Genomic DNA, 21,350 nt, shown 5'->3' on the forward strand with positions numbered 1-21,350 from the left:
GGAAACTGCGATCGGCGAGGGTTAAAGCATAGATTACCGTATTTTACGGACCATAAGGCGCACCGGACTATAAGGCGCACTGTCAATAAACTGCTTTGATTAGTTTTTTGTTCATACATAAGGCGCACCGGACTATAAGGCGCACCGGACTATAAGGCGCACCGGACCATAAGGCGCACCGGACCATATATAATAGTATATCGGTACTGGTTTTGAGTGTAGGCAATAAAGCACTACCGCACTTGATCCATACATAAGGCGCATCGGACCATAAGGCGCACGATCAATTTATGAGGGAAAAAAAGAATTTAAAGTGCGCCTTATGGTCCATAAAATACGGTACTCTATAGCAGTGGTTCCCAACCTGGGGTTCGCGGACCCCTTGGGGGTCCGTGAAAAAGCATTTGGGGTTCCGTGATTACCTTGATGAATTTTGAAAAAAAAAACAACTTTGTTTTATATGGACGGATGGAGCACCAGCTATGCTCGGGAACAAATCCGGATTTGCTGCTTTAGTAAAAACGAAGCTCCTCGGGTAGCTGTTACCAATTGCTTCTTACACAGGTAGGCCTACGCCTTAGCAGCAAAAACTTTACTAGCAAGTCTCAAAGAAATTCTGACGAATTGCGTGAAAATCGCTAATTTCATCAATAGCAGAGCTGTAAGCCACCGTACTTTTAAAGCACTCCGTCAAGTAGGGTCAGATTACGGAGTAATTTTGTATCATTCTGAGGTACGTTGGATATCTAGAGAAGGTTTAAAACGACTGCAGCAGCTAAAAAATAAGGTGTCAAGTCTTTTGAAAGCAAAAGGAAGTCCCCTCTAGAAATTGTTCGAGAGTAAAAGTTTTCTATACAGGCATGGCCTACTTAGCCGATATTTTCGGTCATATTAACAATGTTAATTGTGGCATTCAAGGACCAGGTGTGACAATAATAATTGATGGAGCTGAAAAACTGAAAGCGTTTTTAGCCAAGTTGCCGGTTTGGAAACGCAGATTGGAAGCAGTCAATTACGCTAACTTTCCAATGTTAGAAGATCTTATCTTGATGGATGAAACTCAAAGAGAATGTACTCTTCTGATCTCTATGAGAGAAAAATTTTGCGCACACTTGAAACCCTGCAAATCTCATTTCAACGTTATTTTAATTTAGAACACCTGCCGAACGAAGTTGAAACATGGATTCGAAATCCGTTTCTTTTTGACTTGAACAACATTAGCGATGACGATCTCAGTAAAGATGACCTAATTGATTTGAGATCAAAAGAGTTATAACGCACAGAATTTCATTCAAAAACTGTGGAAGAATTTTGGTGCTCACAACTGCAAACCTATCCATTCTTGGCAAAGCAAGCGATTATTGTTTTGTTACCATTCATAACCACTTACCTTTGCGAGGCAGGATTCTCAGTTCTTGTTACAATAAAAACAACATCGAAATCGCCTGGACAGAGGACGTTAAAGATGACATGCGTGTTGCATTGTTAAAACTCAACCGCAGTTCAGTCGTTTAGTTCAGGAAAGGCAACAACAACCATCTCATTAAATTTGCTTACGTTGAAAAAAGTTTCGGCATGGTACTTTGGCATAGGCGCCGGGTTTTGAAAATTGCCGGGGGGGCAAACTTTCTAGCCGACTGATTGCTTACATTCAAAATACTGATGTTTGTTTGTCAGCATTGATGTTTGTTTGCGTCTATCTGCCATTGTATATCGCCAAGCTTTATAATGTAGGCTCAGGCCTCGAAATTCACGGCGGACATGTCCGCCGTCACAGCATGTGATGTTCGCGGGAAGTACCATCTAGATCGGTCATATTTGTCCGCCGAGAAATAGCACAGGAACTAGCGATACAAATCGTCATTGCATAGCACGAACAATCGAACATTCGAACAATTGTTGCAATAATATATTTTCCAGCGCATTCTAGCGCGCATCTAGAAAATGTGAATCCTGTATCCCTTAGCTTCCATTCAAGGAGGAAAACTTTCGATTTTTACGTTGCTTCAACGATTGATGACATTGAATCAGCATAACCAAGGTGAATTCTTCGCTAAGAATCGATAGGAGTGCAGTTACTTCTACACTAATCACGCGCAATTTAGTTCACGTTTTACGTCACAATGTCTGGCTTTGATCTCCGAGTAATAATGATACGGCAAGGTTGGTTACTGAGTTAGATTATACGAGTAGGCTATAACAGCAAGACGCAACAAAACTTGTTAAGTTTTGGTATTACAGTAAGAAAGAAAAGACCCAAGAAAAAGTCACTTTCGCTCACATGACACGCAAAAATAAACTTAAAGAAAAAAGCCTGTAAAACTTTGCACAGCAGAAAATAGCGTTGGTGTAGAAATTTTCCGACTCCTGCCCAGAGCATTGTGACGCAATAAGCAACACGACCTCGTTCGGTGGAAGTTAATCAGTTATGTGACGTATTGACCAGCTACACGGCGATTTGGCTCTTCAAGCGCAAGTCGTTGGTCTGATGAAAGCCTTTCAGAGTGACTTTACTGATTTTTTAAAAAGCCTTCTAAAACCGTAGTTAGAGTTCTGAAATGGCGAAGAATTATTATCAAGATAAAGTGATTAAGCATGACGATCGACGCTAAAACTGGTGTGTCCGCAGTGAGACTTAATTTGTCCGCTGAGATAGCTGCTCAGACCGGACACCTTTGTCCGCCGTCAACAAAGAACGAATTTCGAGGCCTGTAGGCTACTTCGAATTATAATGCTGGTCACTTTGAACTTTAGCTCTTAATACGCGTAGATACTAAACTGAGCAAACTGCACCTCGTTGTTGACACTCCCAAGAAAAAAAAAAGCGGAAGAAATCAAGAAAAACGTTTTTCGATCATCGTTTGCTTCAACGGCACCATGCTGGCGTTTATCAGCTACCGTACTTCTGTTTCTTTTGTTATCTTAGGAGCAGCGCTCTTGTTGCAACAAGTAGATCTTTTAAATGAGATCGATCCGCAATGAAGGTCAAACTAACGCAAATCTAAACTTAGAAATATTTGATTTAGGATTTTTTTTTAATAATTTGCGGGGGGGCAGCCACCCCAAGCTAAATTCACGGGGGGGCACCGCCCCTCTGCCCCCCCGGAGTCGGCGCCTATGTACTTTGGGTTACCTTAATATTCAAATACTGCTGACATTTCTTGAACAATCCATTCATTTTCTTATTTGAGCAGCTGTTAACCTGATATTTCCCGCAGGAGTCACCGCGGCAATGCAATATGACACCGTACAGTAGTTAAGTAGCATAATTATTATAATAGTCAATAGTACTGTGATTGAACTATGACTGTTGTGAAAATAAATTTCTTTGCAATAGTCAATAGTATAAACAGAGAGAGACTGTTCACCAGGCATTTTATAATAAAAGTAATTTGCGTTCTTCTGGTGACTATTTACTAGGTTACCTCCTGATGTTAAAGATGATAACTAGCTTTTGTATTTCCGACGTTTCGTCAGTCAGCACGACTGATTTTATCAAGGTGGCTAAAACAGGTTAACACAACCTGTTAACACAACAACAACACAACAACAACACAACACTGTTAACAACACAACAACAACACAACAACACAACCTGTTAACACAACCTGTTAACACACAACCTGTTAACACGGTTAACACAAATCGTTGCTGAACAGGTTGTGTTAACCTGTTTTAGCCACCTTGATAAAGTCAGTCGTGCTGACTGACGAAACGTCGGAAATACAAAAGCTAGTTATCATCTTTAACATCAGGAGGTAACCTAGTAAATAGTCACCAGAAGAACGCAAATTACTTTTATTAGTCAATAGTATGTTAATTGAGTTTCAGGCAAAATTTAGGTAGGGGTCCGCAGAATTAATAATTTGTCTATAGGGGTCCGTGACAACAAACAGGTTGGGAACCACTGCTCTATCATATAGTTAGGGTAAGCGGAAACTGCGGAAAATTGTTTGCGGAAACTGCGATCAGCGAGGGTTAGGGTTAGATTATAGATCACTCTATGGTTAGGGTTAGCAGAAACTGCGGAAAAATGTTTGCGGAAACTGCGATCAGCGAGGGTTAGGGTTAGAGCATAGATTACTCTACATAGTTAGAGTTAGGGTAAAGGTTAGCAGAAACTGCGGTTAGCGGAAACTGCGGAAAAATGTTTGCGGAAACTGCGATTAGCGAGGGTTAGAGCATAGATTACTCTATAGTTAGGGTTAGCAGAAACTGCGGAAAATTGTTTGCGGAAACTGCGATCAGCGAGGGTTAGGGTTAGAGCATAGATTACTCTATAGTTAGAGTTAGCGGAAACTGCGGGAAAATGTTTGCGGAAATTGCGATCAGCGAGGGTTAGGGTTAGAGCATAGATTACTCTATAGTTAGGGTTAGCAGAAACTGCGGAAAATTGTTAGCGGAAACTGCGATCAGCGAGGGTTAGGGTTAGAGCATAGATTACTCTATGGTTAGGGTTAGCAGAAACTGCGGAAAAATGTTTGCGGAAACTACGATGAGCGAGGGTTAGGGTTAGAGCATAGATTACTCTACATGGTTAGAGTTAGGGTAAAGGTTGGCAGAAACTGCGGTTAGCGGAAACTGCGGAAAAATGTTTGCGGAAACTGCGATTAGCGAGGGTTAGGGTTAGAGCATAGATTACTCTATAGTTAGGGTTAGCAGAAACTGCGGAAAATTGTTTGCGGAAACTGCGATCAGCGGGGTCCCACGAATTACCCATAAGCCCCATAAGTACCCATAAGCACCATAAGTCGCGTCGAATTACCCATAAGTCGCGTCGAATTACCCATAAGCCCCATAAGTCGCGTCAAATTACCCATAAGCCCCATAAGTAGCGTCGAATTACCCATAAGCCCCATAAGTCGCGTCGAATTACCCATAAGCCCCGTAAGTCGCGTCGAATTACCCATAAGCCCCGTAAGTCGCGTCGAATTACCCATAAGCCCCATAAGTCGCGTCGAATTACCCATAGGCACCATAAGTAGCATTGAATTACATAGAAGTAACGTCGAATTACCCATAAGCCTGTATAGTGTAGAGTGTAGTCTATAGCCGTCTAGAAGCCTAGTAGTCGGCTGCATAGCCGAGTGGTGAGGAGCACGGGCTGGGCGTTCCAAAATATAGTTCGACACCGCTCAAGAGCAGGACACTTGAAGGCATGCCTAAAGGTGGACACGAAGATTGGCTTCGTTGCCTTCCCGTCCACTTATGTGTAATCTGCAGTTTGCTGCAGCAGATGGAGTGTTTTGTCCGATAAAACACCTTAACATTGGGCAATTTTCCCTATGAACCAGGTGATTGCAGCATAGCAATCGTTCTCGCACTCAGCTAGAGACTTAATTCTTGCTTTGAACTTGATAATTAAAGAAAAAAAAGAATAATGGCAAGGGTGGGAATCAAACCCGTGTCACCAAATTCAATAGCCTTTGCCTTAACCACTCATCCACGCAAACGCTCAGGAAATCTTCGCTTAATTTGTTTATATGGGTAATGTTTCGAGAACGCTCACAATATTATCAGTTTAGTTTGTTTTTATTTCTGACCATCACAACGAAAAAACAATACACGACAAACTTAGCACAGATCTATAAAAGGTAGAAGCGACAAAACGCGGACGTTATAACGTGCACAATACCAAAGCCTGCAGATTACATATACGCTGACATGAGGCGTAAGTAATTCCACGTTGCTTATGGGTAATTCGACGCGACTTATGGGGCATTTGGGTAATTCGACGCGACTTATGGAGCTTATGGGTAATTCGACGCGACTTATGGGGCTTATGGATAATTCGACTCGCGTCGAATTACCCATAAGTCGCGTCGAATTACCCATAAGCAACGTGGAATTACTTACGCCTTCATGTCAGCGTATATGTAATCTGCAAGTCGCTGTTGCGACTTGCGATCGTGTCACTTAAACTGATTGTCCTGCTTTGGTATCGTGCACGTTATTACGTCCGCGTTTTGTCGCTTCTACCTTTTATAGATCTGTGCTAAGTTTGTCGTGTATTGTTTTTTTGTTGCGATGGTCAGAAATAAAAACAAACTAAACTGATAATATTGTGAGCGTTCTCGAAACATTACCCATATAAACAAATTAAGCGAAGATTTCCCGAGCGTTTGCGTGGCTGAGTGGTTAAGGCAAAGGCTATTGAATTTGGTGACACGGGTTTGATTCCCACCCTTGCCATTATTCTTTTTTTCTTTAATTATCAAGTTCAAAGCAAGAATTAAGTCTCTGGCTGAGTGCGAGAACGATTGCTATGCTGCAGTCACCTGGTTCATAGGGAAAATTGTCCAATGTTAAGGTGTTTTATCGGACAAAACACTCCATCTGCTGCAGCAAACTGCAGATTACACATAAGCGGACGGGAAGGCAACGAAGCCAATCTTTGTGTCCACCTTTAGGCATGCCTTCAAGTGTCCTGCTCTTGAGCGGTGTCGAACTATATTTTGGAACGCCCAGCCAGTGCTCCTCACCACTCGGCTATGCAGCCGACTACTAGGCTTCTAGACGGCTATAGACTACACTCTACACTATACAGGCTTATGGGTAATTCGACATTACTTCTATGTAATTCAATGCTACTTATGGTGCCTATGGGTAATTCGACGCGACTTATGGGGCTTATGGGTAATTCGACGCGACTTACGGGGCTTATGGGTAATTCGACGCGACTTATGGGGCTTATGGGTAATTCGACGCGACTTATGGGGCTTATGGGTAATTTGACGCGACTTATGGGTACTTATGGGTAATTCGACGCGACTTATGGGGCTTATGGGTACTTATGGTGCTTATGGGTACTTATGGGTAATTCGTGGGACCGGATCAAAGCGAGGGTTAGGGTTAGAGCATAGATTACTCTATGGTTAGGGTTAGCAGAAACTGCGGAAAAATGTTTGCGGAAACTACAATGAGCAAGGGTTAACGTTAGGGTTAGCAGAAACTGTGATCATTTCGCTTTTTTAATTTTTTCTCTCGATCTTTTCAGGGTACGAACTGGGGGTACGAACTGTTCAGAGTACGAACTAGGTTGCATCCATGGTACAGTACGGTACCTTTCTAAAATGATGCTTTCCTTATCACTTGCCACTTCCACATTTCTTTGCATTGGTGGAATAAAACTGTCTTTATTAACTTGTAAATTGAAATTCATTAAGAATTGTTATGGAACATAAAAAACATGTTAACTAATAACTATACCGGTGGACCATACGGTATACCATTCCAACTGGCCTTAAAAGACCAACAGATCAAAGTTAATTAAAATGCAGTGCACTTTATTTTCATCACCATCATGAATTCATCATTATCGTTGTTAGCAAAAAAAACAAAACTATACCGCTACAAAACAAAATATTTGCAAAACAAGGATGGCAGTGAAAAACCAAAAGCTCAATAAATTCAGCTGCCACCAAAAGAAACTATAAAACATAACTTAAAAATTTAGAAACAAAGGAAAGATGTTTTAAAGCACAGTGTTAACTACAATTTTTTCAGTTAACTAATGTTCACAAAGGTAATTATCAATTGCAATTTGCAAACTACCTACTGCACTACTCAAAGACTAAAAGAGTCAAGTCAAGACTTCTGAAATCTGAATGCTAAATTTGGCTTGGATTGGATTGAGAAAAAACTAGTGTTGCCAGACGATGAAAAAGTTTTCCACAACCAGAATGTTTTCGTCGCAAATCAGTTTTTCTTGCTTCAAGTTTAATTTTATTTTCAACAAAAAGGTTTTTACTTTATTTTGAGGCTGCTTAGCTTACACAAAATGATAACTGAAGAAGTACGCAGCACAACGGGTCGGGTATTTGAGAGGTAAAATTAATTCATTGTTCAGAAAAGGACTTAAGCAGATAACGCAAGATGGATGAAGCTCAACATGAGATAGTGGCACAAAGAAAGCAAAAATACGAGAAGAAGACGTGACAATTCGATCAAAAACTGTTAAAAGATAGCTCCTCCAGCAAATAATTCCCTGTTGAGCCCTAGGTTGAAAGATTTGATGATGAATGTGTTGGTCACAGCGGTAAACCATAATCTCTTCGTGGGAAAATTGTAACATAAAGTTCCCGGATCCGTTTGTCTGCATATAGTGACCGAAAAAGAAACACTTCTTGAAACGTCTATTCTTAAAGTGTATTCCTGTAAAATTAGCCCGCGGCTATCGAAATTAAGATGCAATGCGTACACCTCTAAAACTGTCACTACGATACAGATTACTTGGATAAAAGACGGAGAATTTGTCCAGCTAGCAAGCACCAAATAAACCAGTTAAATGTGCGACCGACTTCCAGCAAACAACTTCGAGAATGAATCAGAAAAATTTGTGATAACTCAAAGGCACGCCAGCAGTTCGTGACGCAATATTTCATGTTTAAACCGGTTTCAACAAGTTTGACACAGGTCTTACGGACGATGGTGCAATTTTGGCTCATGTTTTAGGAATTTCCATGACGTAATATTCAGTAGACCCGAACGGTTTCTACATGACGTTTGACCAGGCGAACAACCGTCTGGAACATAGCGGCCCCTAGTTATGACAGTCTGACATGGCATAACTAAAAAAGAATTGACGACAATTGTGAGCCAATGAATAAAAACACATGATACACAAATTGTTTGAATCACTCACGTTTAAGTTAATACGCAAATACAAAGGGCATGCAAAGAATGAACAGCAATAAGAATAAACACGACGATACATGAAACTGGTACCATAGGTATTAGGTACACGCAAAAATGACGCTATCTACAATGGTTGCGATAATAACCGACTTTTCCGGGCTCAGACAAGGGTCGGCCACCGCAGACAAAACCAGGCTCAAACCCTAACACTTAGGTGGTGTTCTTTACGGGGGCGAGGCACGAAATATCCCTCAACACATAGTCTACTTTCACTTTCCCCGTACTCTCATCATAGTTGCAGGCGGCAACTTTAGCTCTACGAACCACAGGCTTCCCTTTCCTAATTTGTGGAACTACCTCATGCACCCTCCCAAGTTGATACTTCCCACGTTTACCAATGTCCTGGAGAGAACCTACCACTACAAGTTGACCAGGCTCCAAATTCTCGGCCATTTTTAGCCATTTTTTCCGGCCCTGGAGACCTGGCAAGTAAAAATCGATCCATTTACACCAAAACTGCTGAGAAAGTGACAAATTGAACCGATAATCCCTTCTTAATTGGTCACGATCATGCGGTTGCCCAACAGCACAGTATGGGTCTAAGTATGGGGTCAAAAGTGAGGCAGGGGTGATGACAGTAAAATCCCTAGGGTCGTCACTCAAAGGTACCAAAGGGCGTTCGTTCACGATCCGAACGGCACTGCCTGTGTACGTAAGCAGTTCAATAAAATTGGGCTTAGGAATTGAAGAGTCCAAAATGTGAAAAAATGCAATTTTAAATTGTTTAACCATTGCCTCCCAGGCGCCACCTTGCGCCGGAGCATACGGAGGTATAAATTCCCAGTTTATCTCTCTCTGTCTCAGGGCGTTGTGAAATTCAGCTGATTCTATCAACTAGGGTAACTTTATTTGAAAGAAGCATTTAGTCACATCAGCCATGAGACCAAACCTACCAAGCCGAAATCTAGCCAAGACATCTGTTACGGCCAATCTCTGTACAAATCAAACGTCATATAAAACCGTTCAAGTCTACTGAATATTACGTCATGGAAGTTGCTAGAAAATGTGCCAAAATTGCACCAGCGTTCATAAGAATTGTGTCAAACCTGTCAGACCTGTTTGGGCCTGTTTAAACAGGAAATATTACATCAGCTTTAAACACCTGTTGGAATGACTTCATAATTGTCTTTCATTATTGCGTCACAGTACTGCATACGTGAATTTGAGATATTGCTATCTATTCTGGTCATTCGTAAAATGATTGTTTGAAAGTTGGCCGCACATTTAACTGTTGGCTTAGTGCTTGCTAGCTGGACAAAAGTTCCGTCTTTTATCCAAGTAATTTGTATTGTAGTGACAGTTTTTAGGTGTACGGCGTTGCACCAGTCATTTCGATAGCCTCGGGCTAATTTTACTGGAATACACTTTTGAATAGACGTTTCGAAAGTGTGTTTATTTTTGGGTCATTGCATGCAGACGAACGGATTTGGGAATCTTACGTTACAATTTTCCCACGAAGAGATTATGGTTTACCGCTGTGACCAACATCTACCAGAGGGTTTAACAAGTCAGGACCCGAAAACATTACATCATTAACACAAGTTCCTCGAAATTCAGACTTGCCATGGTAAACAATGCGCTTTTTTAATTGTGACGTAACAAAGTATGGTAAATACCATTCAAATCCCTTGACATTTCCTGCTTCACCAGTACGCTCAATATAGCCATTTGATTTAAGATCTTTCATGGTGTCAGTAAGGAAATCACGAAGTTCAGGTTGTTTTAAAGCCTTCTTCCTTAAAGCAGCAACTCTATCTGACGCCAACACAAAATTGTTAGGTAGATCAATATCTTCCTTCAACGGAACAGGTATCTCAAATCGACCATCTTTCAACTCAATATTCGGTTCAACAAGTTCTCTAGCCAAATTATCATTGCGAGACAATTCACAGGTTTCATTTTGCAACGTCAAATCCTGAATGACTTTATTCAGGTCTGCTATTTCCATATCACGAGACTCAATTTTACGCTGAAAGCCAGAGATGACACCCGACTCTGAAGACGTCTGCACTCTGCACACTTTAGCAACGCTTTCCTCTAAGGGTGACTTCCACCACAAGCCAACCAACCGAGAGGAGTGAGTAAAGCATGCGGTTCACTACGATTTTCACCAACACGTTCTTCTTTTGCCCACATCAAATAAGCGTTGTCGTTGCCAATCAGTACATCTACAGTACTACAATCATTCAAATGAAACATATTCATGTCATGAAAATGACGGAAACCATTTAAATCTTGTTTATGCGGTAAAGTTTTAACATCATCAGCCCAAGCTGGGTTAACCACCGAGGTTATATCACAAAACAGTTCATCTGTCTCTAACGACTGGATGTTGAGTTTGACAAGGTCAGCACAAGTAGCTTTCTGACCAGCCAGGGTATCCATTTTAAACGACGCTTTATCGTACGGTTTAAGATCAAGTTCACACACCAAATCACTCGAAACAAACGTCAACTGCGAACCAGGATCATGCTGACAATACACCAACTTCGATTTGCCAGTCATTGGATTCAAAACACGAGCAGCAGTAACGCGGTTAAAGGCTGCTTTAACATTTCCAATCTTAACATTACGCACAGGAACTCTGGCACGAGCATCATCTTTCCCAACCGAATCCAGAGAATCACGTGACGTCACATAAAAATCATGCAGAAGAAAATAGTGTTTCCTATCGTTGTTAGGCCCACACTTACGACAGTTATTTGCATGAACGCAATCCCTAACCATATGCTGGCGCAAACAATTCAAGCATTTGCCAGCTTTCACAATGACATCTCTCCGATCTTTAGGTGTCAAGCGCAAAAATTCTTTACAATTAGACAAAAAATGATATTCAACTTGACCACGTGACGAACAACAAATGCATGCCGGTAGGTTTTTACGTCTGGCTTCACCACCGCGCGGTGCGCCAACAACAGTCGAGTACTGCGAACTCCCTGACATCACATCATCGTGGGGTTTTACGGACGTCTGCCTAACCGGACATGAAGGCAATTTTCCTTTGCCAAACTTTTTAAAATGCTGCGACTCACCAGAATCGCCCATTAGCATAATGCTAAAATCAGTCGACTTACGCGTTTCCTCTCGTACAACAAAATCGAACAAACTCTGAAAAGTAGGCTCATTAGTGCCACCATACTGATCACCTAAAAAGTCAAGATAACGCTGCTTAGCGTCAAACGGGAGTCGCTTAGCCAAATCCAAAACAAAACGTCCTTCCAATTTGTCACGCTGACCATAAGCTTGCGCGTAAAGCAAACACTGCGATAATTCATCTTTAAACTCTTTCAGATCACTGGAAGAGGTCGAAGTCAATTTGCTACCATAGCGATACTTTCTAATTTCCGGTTCTTCAAAAAGACCTCCACGAACCCCAAAACGCTGGGACAAGCGAGCTAACGACATTTCTATCCTGTCTTCCTCTGACAAGCCAGGGGTGTCAGAAACCAAATTAGCAATCGTTTGCGCAGCTGTCCTAACACAAGCTGCTTGTAACAAAGTCAAACGAGTCCCCTTAAAGGGCGAAGCTGCCATTAAGGCCGTAACACGATTTTTAAAGAAGATAAATGGCATATTATTACCATCGTAACCAATCAAGGCCGCCTTATCGAAAAACGTCCTACTATTTTGGTATTCAAAAAAGCAATCCTGCTGTTGAGAACTCGATTTAGCGGGAGAAGACAAGCTATATCCCTTAAGGGGCTGAGTGGGCTCAGTCACATGCACAGCCCGACCACGATCCTCACACACGTTAAAATCAGGAGACGCAATACGCCTCTCACAACCACCCAAATTACGTGTAGCTGGGCGATCAAAACCTAGCGGCGCAGAAAACTGTGAAGGGGGCAAAGCATTACTACTAATGGCGGCCCCGTGACCTGTACGCTCTGGGGGAGGAGTTCGGTTGTAATTCGCAGACCTTGGCTCTACAGCATTCGGAAGACCCTTAGCCGCGGCCCCGAGACCTCCTGAAACAGCTGGAAAACGTGTGGATTGCCCTGGTCCACTCACAGGTTGAACGGGCGTTTGGAAAAGGTTATGTAAATTAAACTGCGATTGATGTTCATTTCTGGAATGCCTAGAAGAGCCCTTCTTAGAGCTACGCCGAGAGCCCACCTCTGATCGATATTCAGCTAAAACTACCTCTTTACGTTGTTCAGCCCTCAACTGAGCGTCTTTGAGTGCGAACTCAGCAGCTCTCGCTTCGGCTCTCGCGGCGGCCTCAGCTGCTCTCGCTTCGGCCTCAGCTCTCGCGGCAGCCTCAGCTCGAATGGCCTCAGCAGCTCTCGCTTCGGCCTCAGCTCTCGCGGCAGCCTCAGCTTGAATGGCCTCAGCTCTCGCGGCAGCCTCAGCAGCTCTCGCTTCGGCCTCAGCTTGTATCTGGAGCTCCTCTCGTCTTAGCTGCAGGTTAATTTGTGCCACTATCCGAGACGAAGTCATAGACATCCTAGTGCTTACATTTGAGGCGCTATCCTCAGGATGTATGTCAGCATCCAACATATCTGAGAACTCACTTTCTTTTTGTTCAAAGTTATTTTTTAACGAGTTAAATTCGGGGTCTACCCTATCACGAAGTTCTGCCAAGATCGCAGAGTTAAAGATTTTAGTCAAAAGAGCATGGAAATGCCGTAATTCCTCTTCTAAAGTAGATAACTTAGATCTAAAAATTAACAGTTCCTGCTTATCACTCAAAGAACCTAGGGCTACAGAAAGTTCCCCAATTTGAGTCAAAATATCCCGTCTAAGATGCCGGGCCTCTCGAACTGACTTAGCCTCATCGTTAATGGGCCCCTCCCCAGAATGGCCTGCCCGACCGCAAAGAACATCATCAGGCTTAAACTCAGTCGAGTCTACGGCGGTCGAGTCCTTGTCGCCACCGAGTGTAGACATATTAAATGTTGGGGCTAAATTAACAATTAAAAAAATTAAGTTACACAAACACACAAAATTATTAGGCTACAGTAGTTATAAAAAACTTAACTGCAAAGACCGTAAAAATACAAAAAAGAATTTAAATGCACGATACCGTAGCTGTACGAGTATGAAGTCCTAAAGTCCACAAACTTGCTTGGATTCTTCCACTTGAATCTACAAGCACAGATGGATTGTCTTTAATCTTCTTTCTTGCCAATGAATGTCAAAGTTATTTTTCTTCAGTACCAAACTGAGAAGAAATGTCTTTACTTTTCTTTGCTTCTGTAAGAGTGTAGACTACCAACCAACAAATCTTCTTTTATTATTTCTTGTACTTCTAAGTAGTTCTTCTGCACTAGCTGACAACAAACACGTCGTTTATTTTTATGCCTTCAAGTGCTTCTTGGCCCACCAGCTAACAAGAATCGTCGTTTATTTTTCTTGCTTTAATTTCTTCTTGACCTACCAACTGATAAGAACTCGTCTTTTATTTTTATGCCTTCAAGTGCTTTTTGGCCCACCAGCTAACAAGAACTCGTCTTTTATTTTTTATGGTCACAGCGGTAAACCATAATCTCTTCGTGGGAAAATTGTAACATAAAGTTCCCGGATCCGTTTGTCTGCATATAGTGACCGAAAAAGAAACACTTCTTGAAACGTCTATTCTTAAAGTGTATTCCTGTAAAATTAGCCCGCGGCTATCGAAATTAAGATGCAATGCGTACACCTCTAAAACTGTCACTACGATACAGATTACTTGGATAAAAGACGGAGAATTTGTCCAGCTAGCAAGCACCAAATAAACCAGTTAAATGTGCGACCGACTTCCAACAAACAACTTCGAGAATGAATCAGAAAAATTTGTGATAACTCAAAGGCACGCCAGCAGTTCGTGACGCAATATTTCATGTTTAAACCGGTTTCAACAGGTTTGACACAGGTCTTACGGACGATGGTGCAATTTTGGCTCATGTTTTAGGAATTTCCATGACGTAATATTCAGTAGACCCGAACGGTTTCTACATGACGTTTGACCAGGCGAACAACCGTCTGGAACATGTGTATAAGGACCCATGATGAATGTTCAATGTTTTCGGCCTTATGAAAAGCGTTTTTCTCTTATAATATTTGCTTTCTTTAATAATATCCAACTGAGCTTTCATGGAAGTATTCGATTAACCTGGTTGGTGGAATATTTCCTCTGCAACTAGAGATGTACCGATATTTCTGTATCGGCATCGGTATCGGTGATATCAGCCATTTTTTGAGTATCGGTATCGGCATCGGTATCGGCAAAATTTGGCCGATACTGTGGCCGAAAATAAACATGCAAAAAAAGGGCGTTTGCTGCTGATTTTCTGCAGAAGCAAAGATATAGATTTTTTAAAGTAGTAACTAACGTCACATTGATGTAGAAAAATAACAACTTGTTCAAAATTTTGATACCTCACACTCCCATGACTTCATGCGCGCAACTTCTGGCATTGTTTGTTTACAGTGATTCTTTCAATTTTGGTAAAGAGGTCATTTTCTTCAACTACAGACATATACAGCCAAGCAACCACACGGCATTTAACATAATCCATTATAATTGAACATAAACTATAAGCTACAAACGTTTTCGGTTATGGTTATGGTTTTATTTATTGTCGCTCTACAACAGCTAAGGTCTTTTAGCGACAGGGCTCATTTTTAATTTGTATCAGGTTTACGATGTTATCACATTATTACCCGACTCATTCTCACTGCGCTATGCAGGATAGAACACAATCGGTACCGTTTTTAAAGTCTTCGGTTTGACCCGACCTGGAATCGATCTCAGATCTACCAGCACCAGAGCCGAAGGCGAAACCACTCGGCCACTGAGCTGGTATGAAAATGAATAACTGATCTAAACACTGAATTGAAAAACGAAATGCAAAATGAAACGGCAGAGCATAGGAGAAAGGCACATCACATGGCGTTTAAATTACACGAGGCAAAGACGCATCATATGACGTATCAAGAAAAGACGTTGAGTAAATAAGAAGCGCCTGAGGCAAACAACTGTGTATTGAGGCGAGGATTATATGATTTTATTAGCAAAGCCTCGTGGATTTTAGTGTCGAATTCGGTGGAACATTTACGCATTTATGCGTATTTATGCGCATTTATTTATGCGCATTTATGCGACACGAAAATCCATGAGGCTTTGCTAATAAAATCATACAATCCTCGCCTCAATACACAGTTGTTTGCCTCAGGCGCTTCTTATTTACTCAACGTCTTTTCTTGATACGTCATATGATGCGTCTTTGCCTCGTGTAATTTAAACGCCATGTGATGTGCCTTTCTCCTATGCTCTGCCGTTTCATTTTGCATTTCGTTTGTCAATTCAGTGTTTAGATCAGTTATTCATTTTCATTGTAGATATGATAAGCAGTTATTTTTGTTGCTTGATAAGGGCTAACGTGTGTATGGCCGAAAACGTTTGTAACTTATAATTTATGTTCAATTTTAATGGATTATGTTAAATGCCGTGTGGTTGCTTGGTTGTATATGTCTGTGATTCTTTCACTCAAACAAAACGTTTTGTTTCAGCAGTGTTGCGTTGTTCGATTCTTAAGCTGTGAAGGAGATTCAATTTCTCCAATATTTATCATTTGTGTTTCTTTTTTACTCTCAGCAGAGGATAAACCCAGGCCAAGACTACCCATTTAGCAAAAATGTATAATTTTGCATCGTTTTTACGTTGCTAAACGTTTAAAAAAACCGTGTACGGCTACTTGGTTGTTTTTAGTAAGCTGGTTCTATCAGTTTTTGATTTAATTTCTCGGTGACTGCCCTGGGTCAATGCCTCTACAAGTATGCCTAAATTTGCTTGCGTTTAGATACCTTGCCAGGATTTCATTATTTTCTGTAAAATTTACGTTTTTGCATTCAAAACTTTAAAAAAGTACGTTCTGGCATCCTGCTCCGTTCAAAGAATAGGATCCTATTCCTTTTTTTGTGGATGTGTGCTGTAGTTGCACGCAGGCTTGCCACTTGGCTATTTTCATAGCCAAATTTCACGAATTTGGCCATTTTTTTATGTGACTTGGCTGTTAAATATATTTTTTTAATAGCCAAGCCTACTTGGCTATATTTGGTTTTTTTGACCTGCTGGCCAGAAACATGGTTTTTATAAGACATATCAAAAGTTCTACTGGTGAAAGATAAAGTTTATCTTCAGCGTTTCCGCTGACTTATAGCCTACAGCCCTACAGTATGCACTATGCAGAAGTTACAACCTCTCGCATTTTCCACGATTAACGATCATTTTAACAAGTCGTTGAGGTTGACACCAAAACACGATCAGGTATTGTGCTTTCAAGTTTGAATTGAATTCAGTTGAATTGGTGTTAATCAGCTGTTAATCTGATTGATGATCTTACCAAAAAATGCGGAAGGATATCCATCCAACATAGTTTCAATGAATTTGCACGATTATTATACACTGTCCATCGTACCTTACTACTCCAGTCAGCAATGCAGTGGTGGAAAGGTTTTTTTCTGTGTTGGCAATTGTGAAAAATAAGAGTAGAAATTTGATTGGTAATAAGACATTGAATGCAATACTAAAAATCCGTACACATTTGCTATTTCAAAATATGTGTCGTGTTAATTTTAAAGTTACTTCAAAAATGTTGAAACTTTTTACAACACACAATATGTATCCTGATTGTGATAAAAGTGATGCATTTGTAGTCATTTTTGACATTTAGATGAGCTTGATTTATCATTGTAACTTTATGATTAAGACTTGGCTATAATTTGGCTATATTTTGGAAGTAGCTTGGCTATTTCCTCAGTTGGCCACCTGGCAACTCTGGTTGCACGACGCACAGCATTTGTCAACCTTGAGATTTCCTGCAAGTTTGGGCTTGTTTTTTTTAAGAAGTGGCTATTTTTTCTCAGTTAATGCCATGGTTACAATCAGGTGTTGCCAGAGTGAGGAATAAGATTAGTGTTTTGATCTTTGCCCAGGACTAAAAAAAAATTTCCAAAATACAAGTTTTTGTTTTCAACAGCTTTAAACTTTTCTCAAATTAGGGCAGAATTCATTATCTGGCAACACTATTGAGGCTACTATTACACTAGCCTAGTGTAAATATAGCCACAGCCTTTTTTTATCTTTGTGTATTTTATTTTGAATTTACGGGTTGGTTGTATTTTTGCAAGTTTCTTTTTTATCTAACTTGTTTTTGGCAATGAAACTAAAAGTTTTTTATTGAGTTACATTAACATTGCATCCCTTCCTTGCGCCCCGATAGCTCAATTGGTTAGCGCGTCACTTCTGGAACGAAGAAACTTCAAGACCAACAGCGGCGCTGGTTCGACTCTCGGGGTGTGCGCTTGAGCAACGCACGTTAAGGACTGCTCTCCATTCAGCGGCATCTAATGGATGGAATAATTCACCAGCTACAAGACTTCAACAATCGGAAACTTCACTCTGTCAATCTCGGTGACCGGGCCTGCGTCAGTGAGTCAAAGCCTCTACAAGTATGCGAAACTGCCAGGATTAAGCTCTGCAAGAAGCTTTCCCAGTCCGAGGATAAAGTATCAATCTTTCAAGATAAATATTGCATATGATGGTGTAATTGATTGATTGATTGAATTTTTATCTTAGGACTGTGGAAGCTTCTTTGAGAGCTTAATACTGGCAGTTTCACATACTTGTACAATCTACAGGCTTTGAACCATTAACGCAGGCCCAGTCACAGAGTGAAGTTTCCGAATTGTTAAATTGTTGTTGTCGGGGAATTATTCCACCCTTTAGTAGGTGCCGTTGAATAGAAAGCAGTCCTTAGAATGCATTGCTCAAGCACACACCCCGAGAGTTGAACCAGTGCCGCATAATTTGGAAGCTTTTTCATTTGCAAAGTCACACGCTATCCAACTGAGTCATCAGGGCAAAATTTCAGTCTTGAAGTAAATGTGATTTATAGATTGTAAAAGTTTTATTTACAATTAAATTGTACCGTGATACTGCGTGCTTGACACTGATTGGTGATGTTTGCATTTTATTAGGCTTGTTTTTGTGTTGATTTGCTTGTTTTAGACTTGTTTTTTTGATTCCATTGCTTGTTTGCAAAAAATAACTTGACATCACTGCTGTTGTACTTTTCGGGTGCAACCTACCGTAATTCATACCATAAACAATTCGTACCGTCAGTTCGTATCTTGATAAGATCGAGAGAAAAAATTAAAAAAAGCCAAAGTTGCTGATCGCAGTTTCCGCAAGGTTAGGGTATCGATAGTTAGGGTTAGGGCATCGGAGTATCGGTATCCGCAAATAAACAAACTAAAAAGATCGAGAGAAAAATAGAACATCGCTGATTGCAGTTTTCGTTTTTCCGCAGTTTCCGCAAACATTTTAAAATTTCCGGTAATGATCCTAAGAGTTTGCTGAAGTCGCTGATCGCAGTTTCCGCAAACATTTTAAAAGGGTTAGGGTTGATTGAAGTTTCCGCAAACATTTTAAAAGGGTTAGGGTGTTTCCGCAAACAAGCAAACTGAAAAGATTGAGAGAAAAAAATAGAACATCGCTGATTGCAGTTTCCGTTTATCCGCAGTTTCCGCAAACATTTTAAAATTTTCGGTATTGATCCTAAGAGTTTGCTGAAGTCGCTGATTGCAGTTTCCGCAAACATTTTAAACAGGTTAGGGTTGATCGAAGTTTCCGCAAACATTTTAAAAGGGTTAGGGTGTTTCCGCAAACTGAAAAGGTCGAGAGAAAAAAATAGAACAAAGCCGAAGTCGCTCATCGCAGTTTCCGCAAACATTTTAAAATTTCCGGTAATGATCCTAAGAGTTCGCCGAAGTCGCTGATTGCAGTTTCCGCAAACATTTAAAAAAGGTTAGGGTAGATCTGATTAATGCCAACAAATTGGGGAGCAAGTCTTTTAGGCGCAGACAGTTAGGCTCCGGTCAAATAGGTGCGCACACTGTGGTGTCTGGATATTTAGGTGGGGAGCTCTGTGGTGCTCGTTCATTTAGGTGCTATTCCTAGTAAAGTCTGCAGATCGTATCAGCTTAGCAGGTAGGGCAATTGCTTTTCACATAAAATGTTATATTGAACAGAAAAATATGTTGTTTTGTTAATGCGCGTGCATTTATTTGTTGTTAGTCATGGCTTCACTAAGTGAAGCTGCTTAAACCGGCAATGCTTTTCACACAAATTGTTATATTGAACAGAAAAATATATTTTTTTTTTAATGGGCGTGTTCGGCATTTATTTGTTGTTAGTCCAGATTTGCGTCGGCGAAAGCTTTATCAATAAATTATTTAAGTTTCCGAACATGACTGAGTTCAATTTTAGTTATATAAGTCAAATAATTTTTTTTACGATCTGGGATGGATTCGCCTTGGAGTACTATGATGATTGGAGTACTTGGAGTACTAATGAGATTCGCCTTGGAGAAGAAATAAAAAATATACCGTAGCCTATATTCAAGTGGGTGGTAGGCTTGAGTGAAGAGTAACTTAGTTTTCCGTAAAAACCCCGACTAGGTTTTGCCAAAGCTGAGCTGATACAATCTGAAGACTTTAAGCACCTAAATGAACGGGCACCAGGAATAGCACCAGGAATGGCACTGAAGGAATAGCACCTAAATGAACGGGCACCACAGTGCTCCGCGCCTAAATATCCTGACGCCACAGTGTGCCTAATTGACCGGCGCCTAACTGTCTGCGCCTAAAAGACGTGGACCCACAAATTGACCAATGACCATTAATGCCTCTAAATCCAATCTATTAGTAATTCCTCCTAAAAAAGGCTACAACAAATTTGATGAATTCCATGTTTTCTATAGGGCTGTTGATTGATCGAATTTTTATGCTCGGACTGGGAAAGCTTCTTGCAGAGCTTAATCCTGGCAGTTTCGCATACTTGTAAAGTAAAGGCTTCGAATCACTGACGCAGGCCCGGTCACCGAGATTGACAGAGTGAAGTTTCTGATTGTTGAAGTCTTGTTGCTGGAAAATTATTCCATCCATTAGATGCCGCTGAATGGAGAGCAGTCCTTAACGTGCGTTGCTCAAGCACACACCCCGAGAGTCGAACCAGCGCCGCTTGATCTTAAAGCTTCTTCGTTCCAGAAGTGACGCGCTAACCAACTGAGCTATCTGAGCTAGAAACCGTCGACCACGCTAAGTATCTTGGAATAATAATTGATAAACAGCTCTCATTCGAACCTCACATTCATGCTCTTAGATCTAAACTTGCTAGATCTGTTGGTATTTTATCGAAACTTAAACACTTTCTTCCTTTCAATGCTAGACTGCAGTTATATTATTCGCTCATACAAACACATATTATGAATGGAATAGCCATTTGGGGCTCTACATACAAAGCATATATATATCGAGAAACTACAAAAGTTGCAAAACAAAGCAATAAAAATAGTTGCTGGAGGGTTGTGGTCAGAACACGTTACACCATACTTCAAGCAGGTAAAAGTTCTAAAAATAAAAGACATTCACAAACTAGAAATTGCTAAATTAATGTTTAAATACAACCATAATTCTTTACCCTGTACTTTTTCGAATTACTTCAAAAAAACATCAAACGTTCATAATCGCTCAACTAGATGTTCAATCAAAAATGATAATTACTTTGTTCCTCTGTATGCTACTACAAAACTTCAACGAAGCATCAAGTATAGTGGAGTAAAAATATGGAACTCAATCCCACTAGATATTAAAAAAAAATCTTTTGA

This window comes from Aplidium turbinatum, chromosome 3 (genome assembly GCF_918807975.1).
Source record: "Aplidium turbinatum chromosome 3, kaAplTurb1.1, whole genome shotgun sequence".
In the NCBI taxonomy this organism is placed as follows: Eukaryota; Metazoa; Chordata; class Ascidiacea; order Aplousobranchia; family Polyclinidae; genus Aplidium; species Aplidium turbinatum.